The sequence below is a fragment of the Macrobrachium rosenbergii genome, chromosome 17 (assembly GCF_040412425.1).
Source record: "Macrobrachium rosenbergii isolate ZJJX-2024 chromosome 17, ASM4041242v1, whole genome shotgun sequence".
NCBI classification, from domain to species: domain Eukaryota; kingdom Metazoa; phylum Arthropoda; class Malacostraca; order Decapoda; family Palaemonidae; genus Macrobrachium; species Macrobrachium rosenbergii.
This window is the reverse complement of record NC_089757.1, coordinates 12,858,770-12,868,948: the sequence shown is the minus strand read 5'-3', so window position 1 is coordinate 12,868,948 and position 10,179 is coordinate 12,858,770. Positions and strand designations below refer to the sequence as shown.

Genomic DNA, 10,179 nt, shown 5'->3' with positions numbered 1-10,179 from the left:
TTCAACGTGCCTTTCTAATATTCCAGCCACTCAGTCACCACTTATATTAATGAGTCTTTCTAACATTCCTGTCACTCAGTCACTGCTTTTTATAAACTCACATATCACTCTCTATAACTATCTAATGTCCAGTTTGCACGTTATTATCACCTCAGGACTATGGCCTGTTAATCATCCGCAGCAACACTGTTTCAGAAGACTCAAATTATGTAACATTTCTGTTTGCTTTTCCCCCCATTTTCCATACAAATCCAAACCACAAGAGCAATCCTTGGTAAGAAAGCTGAATGAACAAGGCCGTTTTGGGAGACAAAAATACAACCTGCACAACTGGGTGTTCGATGGTGATGAACTGAGGATGGTCAGGAGCGTTATCTGTTATTGATGATACTTCAAAAGGCAATCAAAAGGCTTAGATAACATAAACATTTCTGTCTCATTTTTTCCCCACTTTCTCTACGAATCCAAACCACAAGAGCAATCCTTCATCTAAACCGCCTCTGACAACAGTCATTTTACATCATCGTATTTGAATACTTCTATCTTCCAACATCCCTGGCCTGCTTCCCCCATGTTCCCTTCGCCACCAGATTTTGCACACAGCATCCGAATTTTTTCCTCTCCTGGATATTCAGCAACCGAGCTTTCATAAAGCGGACGCTCCCCAACAGCCCCTTTCATACATCCCTGCATTTACCTTTTCTCTACCATTTCTCAAAGCCCCTGCTGCATCCTTCTATCTGGTATTTCACGGTTGAAAGGCTCGTTCGTTCTGCCGTCTTTTCTGGCGGTCATTTATGAATCTGGAAGGATGTACACAACGCCATTATTCATTCTTTGACAGCAAAGACTTCTTAAAGTCTTGGCTACCTTCATTGAGTCCTCAAGATAGTTTTTACTTATTTTACCGGACTTGGCTGTTATACAATTTTGTTACCGGAAGATCCCGCAGAAGAGGACACAAATTGCATGTAAGCGAAATGGGAGGGAAAGATGTTCAAGTACAGTGAAATATCCTGAACATAAATCAAGATATCGGCTCTCAGTCATTCCTCAAGAGACGCCGGAAACGACAATAGATGGCACTCATGTCACTTTTGAAATGATACATCGAGTTGCCAGTGGAGATTTTATGAAAGTTCCGGAGGTTATTTCGCAAATAGGTCATTATTATTATTATTATTATTATTATTATTATTATTATTATTATTATTATTCTTATTATTATTATCAACACAAATGCGCAGAATTTAAAGCCATTTGTAATGAAAAATAGTGGCTGAGAGAAAATCGAAAATTATTGTATATAGGGTATTTGCCTGCTTATAAGACGCACCCTCGCATTAGACGCATGCCTATTCCACAAGGATATTTTGTGGAAAAAAACAATTTTGGTATATTTCATCATACATTTATTGAAAGATACTCTAAAGTGATTCTATAGGGAAAAATGTATGATTCTAGTTAAAATTTTATGTTATAACAGTGGCTTTTTTGATTTTTCAGCCATGGGTTTGGACTCTGTATGAAATGTACCATAAATAAACAACGTTACTTTATGGGAAACTGTACCCAAACTCTTACCCCCTCTCAGGTCAGCCGTTTAGTTGTTTATATATGCGTTACCGCGACTGGCCACCACGGCGGCGCTATTATTTTGTTTACATCCACTCATTGCAAATGGCTGACAGGCGGATGAATGTTTGTTTTTTATTCAGAGAATAAACAAATGTTTCCTAAAGGTAAAACAGTCCTTATATAATGTAAGACATATCAGGAGTGAGTTATGTATGCTTGGGAAGGAGGTACAGTGAGATGATGTGAGCTTCCCTCATAGGCCCAACTGCCGACATATCGTAAGCAATTTTTCGTAAGTTTGTGATAAAAGACTGATAAATTCGGTTTGTTTTCAATATTTTATTAGTAAAACAATTTACAGTAATAATTAGGCTTGTTTTATTATTAGCAACACGGCTTGTTTTCAATATTTTATTAGTAGAACAATTTACCGTAATAGTTAGGCTTGTTTTTCAATGTTTTATTATTAGCAACAATTTTATGCCTACCCGGTATGCTCGCCTACGGCGCTCGGTCTCCCATCCGTAAATACCAAGATGGTAAATACGGCACAGTGGAGGCAGGGCAGTTTTTCGATACATTTAAAAATGAAAAAGTGCGTCTAATACGCCGGCAAATACAGTAGTTATAAATTAAATAGCAACATATGTCATAAATTAAATAGCAAAATGTGAAATTAAAAAAAGAAAAGTTTGTTTGAGGCCATGCCAAAGACTGCATGGCAAAACCAAAGGTTTGGGACTCATTGGTAACTAGTCTTATTAGTAAGCGAAATCTGGGATGTGAATAGACACAAAAGCAACAAATAAAATAAAAAAAAAAGTTTCGAATCAGTTTAGGAGATTATAATTAACCCTCACTCTTTTCCCTCGTACTATGGTTAATTTTCAATGTCGGTGACCATGGCTGCTGTAATGCGAACTTGAAAAACTCTTATAAAAACATGATGATTCGAATCAGTTCTTCGAATCATTAATTTTAGGTTGCCAGATAATCTGAAGTAAAAATATAAAAGGTCATTCGAACGATACAATTTAAAGATTAAATATCGAATGATATAATTTAAAGATTAAATATCGAATGATATAATTTAAAGATTAAGTATCGATTGATATAATTTAAAGATTAAATATCGAATGATACAATTTAAAGATTAAATATCAAATGATGTAATCTAAAGATCAAGTATCGAACTATATAATTTAAAGATTAAATATCGAACTGTATAATTTAAAGTTTAAATATAGATTTATATAATTTAAAGATTAAATATCGAATTATATAATTTAAAGATTAAATATCGAATTATATAATTTAAAGATTAAATATCGAATTATACAATTTAAATTAAATATGGAATTGTATAATTTAAAGATTAGATATCGAATTATACAATTTAAAGATTAAATATCGAATGATATAATTTAAAGATTAAATATCGAATGATATAATTTAAAGATTAAATACCAAATTGTATAATTACAAGATTAAATAACGAATGATGTAATCTCAACATTAAACATCGAAGATAATCGAACTACTTGCTCTTGGGAGAGAAATCTTTTTATGCCAGAATGTCGAAGATAATTCGAATTATTTTCTTTCACAAGGCAAGAACCATCGACCCAGACATTCGTAATTATTGGTCAAAACACACTAACACGGTGAATTAGTTTCGCTAATTGAATATTAATTATCATTATGATACATGATTTAAGTGATCATGATTTTTTACTAATTAGCAATGCAAGTGATCGCTCTAAAGTGGGCTTGAATTGACTTATGCATTATTAATGCAAAATTCAGTTTTGCATGATAATTATATATATAGATCGAGACTTTAACATCATTGTTGTTTGGGATGTCTGGCTTCGATTTTATTAAGAAATATGAAAGTCTTAGTTTTATATATATATATATATATATATATATATATATATATATATATATATATATATATATATATATATAGAAATCATCAACACACAATCACGTGTGGAACAGAAATAAATTTCTGACTCACGTCGGGATCGAACCCAGGTCTCTCAGGTGGATTATCCACTGGGCCATACAAGACTTGAATCAGTGGATAACGCCCTGCTTTCCACCTGAAACCTAGGTTGATCCTGACGAGTCAAAAATTATATATATATATATATATATATATATATATATATATATATATATATATATATATATATATATATATATATATATATATATTGTAGTATTACATTTCCGGTTTGAATCAGGGCCACGGCAGAAACGATAGGGGCACATTCGTTAAAATCCTGCTGTACTTTTATTGTCCTAAATAGAGAACTATGTACTTGGTGGTCAGTCGACTGCAGTGAGTGGCAGAAATGGGCAGAGAGATTTTGCTAACCAAGGCTGGTTCACTCACACTTTGAATTGTGTATCTTTTCATGAGCAGATCTCAGTGTGCTTGCATTTTCACTTATTTTGTTGTTAATCGGTGATATGATTGTCATTGATGCATTGGTACACTGATTAAGATGACCTTGGAACAAGTTTGTATCATCCAACGCTTCGTACATGTTCATTTTCGGAAAATGGTCTGTTCCAGGAGAGACACAGTTGCAGCAATATCCCAAAATAAATATCTGAGAATCGTCTGGGCAAAGCCTTCAGGCTCAACCGTTCCATCGGCAAATGAGGTATGGATGAAAAATCGTAATGCAGTTAGAGGTCGCCCCTCTCCAATCACCCCCTTCCACCAACGGCCCCTCCACCCTCCTTTCCGAATCCCCCATACGGAGAAAAACCAGCAGCCACAAATAAGGGATGAAATAATCCAGTCAGTTAACGAAGTATAAATGAAAGGGGTGGACGTTGAATTCCCAAGTATCTCAATATAGCTGATAAATTTACGTCACCTTTTACGGACGAGCTAGTGACGCTTGTCAGTAACCTGATGTTTATGATTAATGAATGAATCAGTTATATATACATACATATATATGTATATATATGCATATATATGATATATATATATATATATATATATATATATATATATATATATATGTATATATATATATATATATATATATATATATATATATATATGAATATATATATATATATATATATATATATATATATATATATATATATATATATATATATATATATATATATATATATATATATATATATATATATATATATATATATATATATATATATATATATATATATAATTTCCTCTCGTCTCAGATGTTATAGGGTGTTTTTTTTTTTTGTATTTTGCAATACACTCCACTTAGTTTTAATGGGAACAACAACGAGCGAACAACGTTTCTAGGACGGTGAATTGACGCCACCGAAATAACTCCAGGTAGCTATTCGGACGAGTTTCCAGACTTTGCTAACGAAGTCTGACTCTGTTACTCTTTGAATTGTGTACCTGTCAATAGTGAGACCTTCCTCTGCTCGTAATTCCACAAATTTTGACACGAATCGATCACTTCAGGGCTGGAGATGCATTGATCAGTTGATTTAGATGATCCTGAAATACAAGGGTAATAAGAAGCCGGATACAGTTTTCTGTTTTACATTAACAAGGATCTTTGATCATCGTAATCATCATCCATTTGTATTTTCGGAGGCTTCCATGCTGTATACTGTTCCAGATTGAAGAATATTGCAGATGCTGAGTACTGGACTATCCTGTCATGTTCTAGTGAAGACAAAATATCTACACGAAGCCCTAATAATAGACTAGATTTACATATTGGTTGAACATTGAGTGACATGTGCAGTGACAGGTTAAGTGTCTGAAGAAAAAGCAAAGCGAGACTAACAAGTTTGAATTCCGAAATCGAGAAAAAAGTGCATTGGAGAGTGACATGTTGCTATCTAAGGAAGGCTTATGATTTTTGTGTCAAATAACCTAATGAAAACGGAACGCTTCTTAATGGTGCTCAAAACATAGATTCCGCTGGACTTATAGATAGCAGGTGACTGTTCTGCAATATTAACACTCCACACTGCAAGCATTTTGTTGACCCAGAAACAAGTGCCGTTCTAAATCTTAATAACAGCTAGGTTCAGTTCTGCATACAGATATCAATAGTTGCCCGTTATGTATATCATCATTAAACACAGTGGCATTTTATTGTTGACCCGGAAATGGGCGAAGCACCCATACAGCTAACGGAAGTAAGAAGTTATGAGTAAAAAGGCCCCAAACTAAAATCCCAAGTAAGAGGAGCCTGACTGCCACCAATATTTTGACAGTTGTGATGTCAGGTTTGCTAGTGAAAGATTTCATAAATTTCCATCGACTGTTTGATGGCTGTGCCTTCCAGAATAAGGTAAGAATGGCCGTGACGTTTGTAATTCTCTTAGGTCTGGTTTTACAATAGTTTTCCGGTGCTCCAAACTAACTAGTTAGTTTGTTTTCACAGAAAAATAAAACATTTTGCCGGCTTTGTCTGTCCGTCCGCACATATTTCTGTCCGCACATGTTTCTGTCCGCTCTCAGATCTTAACAACTACTGAGACTGGAGGGCTGCAAACTGGTATGTTGATCATCCCCCGCCCTCCAATCATCAAACATATCAAATTGCAGCCCTCTAGCCTCAGTAGTTTTTATTTCATTTAAGGTTAAAGTTACCCATAATCGTACTTCTGGCACCGCTATAGGTACAACAACACAGGCCACCTATTACCGTGGTTGATTTTCATGGGACGCGGCTAAGAGTTTTATGCGCAGTGGCTGAGGCCACCACCGGACCACGGTTGAGTTTCATGGGCCGTGGCTGAGGCCACCTCCAGACCGTGGCTGAGTTTCACGCGCCGCGGCTAAGAGTTCCATGGGCCGTGGCTGAAAGTTTCATACAGCATATACGCTGTACAGAAAAATCGAATGGGCCGAAAAAACTTCGGCGCATTTTTTGCTTGTTCTTTACTGTTTATTCTTAAGTATTTTAACCAAAACTAATGAGTTAAATTTCACAGTTCGCCAAGGGCAGAAGCAAAGGATTTACTCATGTTGGGTTGTTTGGGATAGGTTCAATTTTTCAACGGACTTTAAAAGCCGGTTTATCATAGATGCAACATTATCATAAACCGGTTGCTGGCAAAGAGATATATTTAAAATTGTTTAAATTACTGGTTGCTCCCAATTTTTATTTAATATGAATACCTTCATCTTTTAAAAAAATCTTATTTTTTTTTTTTCCTTTGGTTTTCCTATTCCCGATAACAGAATCTCCAATTTCCTCCTCCCTTCTCTCCATCCAATACCTAGTTCCTCTTCCTCCCCTCTCCCTCCCCTCTCCCTCCATCCCCTGCATTTCTCCTCCTCGGTTCTCCTCCCCGGTTCCTCCAACTCCCGTGTTCTCTTGCCTTGTGGAAAATCAACCAATCGGTGCAAGCAATATGCGAGGGTCTTTAATATCATGCGGTAGCCAAGAGGCGCCTCCCTCGCTTTACCTTGATGTCGCCATAATGAGTTTCCTGGATTTAATCTGCTTAGCATTTACATAACGAAATTAAGTTTGTTCAGTCGTTCTCGGAGTGAGACGGTGCGTTGGAGTCAAATACTTGGGTGATTGGATTTTGCCTGGGAGAGAGACAAACCAGTCCGAATTTATGTCTGGGCGAAGGGCGTTCTCAGATGCTGTTTGCCTTTTACCGCCAGCCCTTGCCTTCTGGCGGCTTTGAATTTCGATGAGGGTACTGCGAACCCAGGAACCTCCGTCGGAGTTGGTCCCGACGCAGGTGGTCCTCGGCCAGATTGTCACTGCTGCTGCGTCGCTGCTCGACCAGTACAGTTTGCTCTCTGCTGAAGGCGGTTCTTCATCCGGACTGTTGTGTCTATTGTCGGTGAAGGTAGAAGTATATGTATTTAACTGTCTGTAAGACATTTATAAAAGTTGTAGTTTTCAAGATGGATGAGTGTATTATATATACACACACATATATACTGTATATGTATGTATATGTATATATATGTATATATACATGTATATATACATGTATATATATATATGTATATATATATATATATATATAATATATATATATATATATATATATATATAGAGAGAGAGAGAGAGAGAGAGAGAGAGAGAGAGAGAGAGAGAGAGAGAGAGAGAGAGAGAGTAAAAAACTCAATACTTAGATTACTAGACAAGAATGTAGTTTTTTACGACAAGGAAGACACGATAAAAGAGAGAGAGAGAGAGAGAGAGAGAGAGAGAGAGAGAGAGAGAGAGAGAGCCAGCCAGCCAGCCAGCCAAGTCCAGTATGGGGCTGTCTTTATCAATTTTTCATCGGCCAGATTATAAGCTAGACCCCTGAAAGTTGTCAGGAGAGTGACGTTGCCAGTGTCGTTATTTTGATTAGAATGGTTGGATTGATTACTTGTTGCAATCGGTTTTCATACTGAATTATGACGTCGTTACATAGAATACTCAAGGTTTAGAATTCTTATTTTTTTCGTTATTAAAGGCAGTACCTTATTTTATACTTCTGTACCTGATTTATCTTGAGGTCAAGGATAACAGGGTCCTTAGCATCTTGTCATATATTTGTACTGCTAATTCAATAAGAAACCACTTTTCAAGACATTCATTCATATTTCACTCTCTGTCGTTGATTGCAAATTGTTGCTTTGTCCAAATACATGTATAATTCTGCTGATTTTTTTTGTTTTTGTGATAGAACACTAAAACGAATTTAAGTGTATCATTGCATACAGAATTGCATACGCTTGTAGTATATATCTAGTTGTTCATTGCTCAGCATTGTTCAGCATTGTTCACCATTGCTGGTAACAGGAACCACACGTTCTCAAGTTAGTTTTATCGGGGATCGGCTATCTTGTTTATGTGGTTGGCTGTAACTTGCCCATGTGGTGACAGGTTCAATAGAATGTCAGGGCGCTTCTGGCCCTCACTACAAGGCCGGAATTGTAATTAGGCCTAGATTTATTTTTAAGACTGTAAGGCTATTAGGGCTGGTTAGTGATGAACAGTGCACAGCCACCCACTATCAGGTATGTCTGCCCTAGAGTTTTAGGTTAATAGCTTATTTTTTAAAATTAAGTTCACTCTGCAAAATAGTCCCGTGTCACATCAGGAAGCCTTGGTAAACCATAATTTTCAAATGCAGAATGTGTAGGGTTAGTGACCTATTGCACGACCTATTGCACGACCTATTGCACTAGGTTCCTTGCATTAAGTTCACTGTGAATGGGATGGAGGAATGGACAGGTCGGTCAGCGGATGACGTGACAGAGGTATAATCCCGTTTGTTGTTAAATAAAGTCTATAACGAATGGAGTTGCCCAGGCTGTGGCATGCTAGGACAACGTCAGAGATAATCTAGTAATTGGTAGGCAAGCAAGACCAGGAGCCACTGTCCGAGCCAATATTCCGGTAGATTCCCGATGTGCGAAAACTGCAAATACTCGGCCAGAAGGAGAAGGTTTATGAAAGTTAGCATAATTGTGTCTCTTGTTATTCATAGTCAGGAGGAGGAAGAGGAGTAGGGTGATGTTTCCTCTGTGAAAATAAGAGATATCACTCATAACCGGTGATCCGAAAAAGTTTGCTCGAAGTCTGTATAGTTTCTAGAAGTTAGTATTCCATTACAGTCCGATACAGTTCAGGTTAATGGGCTTCATCTCAACGTTTTTTACTGCTGAAATCGTGAAATCCCAATATTTTGCATTTCATAAGTAATTTTGGTCGAAGTTGATGTTTTTGTTAGATCAGTGTTCTCGATCTTTTTTTAGTGATGGCATCCTAACTAATAAAATCATTACCGTGGCACCCCTTCTTCAGCGTCCCACCATATCGCATAAATTAGCTTCTTATTTAATGAATAAAATTATTATTCACACTCAAACCAAAATCAGCACACCGTACGTATGTTCATTGAGATGATCTAGCCAAGACAAAATTCACGACAATCTTTCGGTACCCCAGGGTGCCACCGCACCCAGTTTGAGAATCACTGTTTTAGATGCTTCGACTGATTAATTGCCATGAATTAGCTACTAGTAAGTTCACTGTATACATTTGCAGCAGGTTAGTTAAGAAAAGAAGGGTTCACTGAGTTTATTTTTAGCTGACTGTATTCTGCCTCTGTGAAAATCATTGTTGAACATTTTTATTTTCCGAAATTATTGCTCAGAGTTTCATCAGACTGTACCTGAACTGGTGGTTTAAGCCGCTATTTAGTTGTTGCTTACTGTAACAGAGTTGGCTCTTCGTATGTATTGTCCCTAACCTGTTGCTATCTATTCTTTGGTTTATGGTGTTATTGCTCGTGATCATTTTCAAGCCACAAGTAAGGCCAAAAAGCCCCTGAGGCCTGAGGTTGTACTAAGGGTTATCAGGGGCGATGTGTATGACCTAAAGAGGGCTTCAAGGCACGCAATGAAGTTCGGATGGTGACCGAAAGGTTGCGGGTGATGAGTTAGTTATCTTAGATGGAAGATCCTAAAGTGTATTGTTTCAGACCTTCCGCCAGTGTTGGATGGATAACGATTTGTAGTGCCTTCAGTTATAAGGCTGAACAAACCGTCGTTGAGGTATGCATCCTTGTGAATAATGGGCTAAA

General features: G+C 36.8%; 1 long non-coding RNA gene across 1 annotated transcript in view; it reads left to right on the top strand.

Moving 5' to 3' along the window:
- The first annotated feature begins 4,965 nt into the window (after positions 1–4,965).
- LOC136847740 (uncharacterized) overlaps positions 4,966–10,179 on the top strand; it is a 102,064-nt gene continuing 96,850 nt past the window's right edge. Inside the window, exon 1 of the long non-coding RNA XR_010855820.1 lies at positions 4,966–5,918. This is a non-coding gene — a long non-coding RNA (uncharacterized lncRNA). The remainder of the gene's footprint in view (positions 5,919–10,179) is intronic.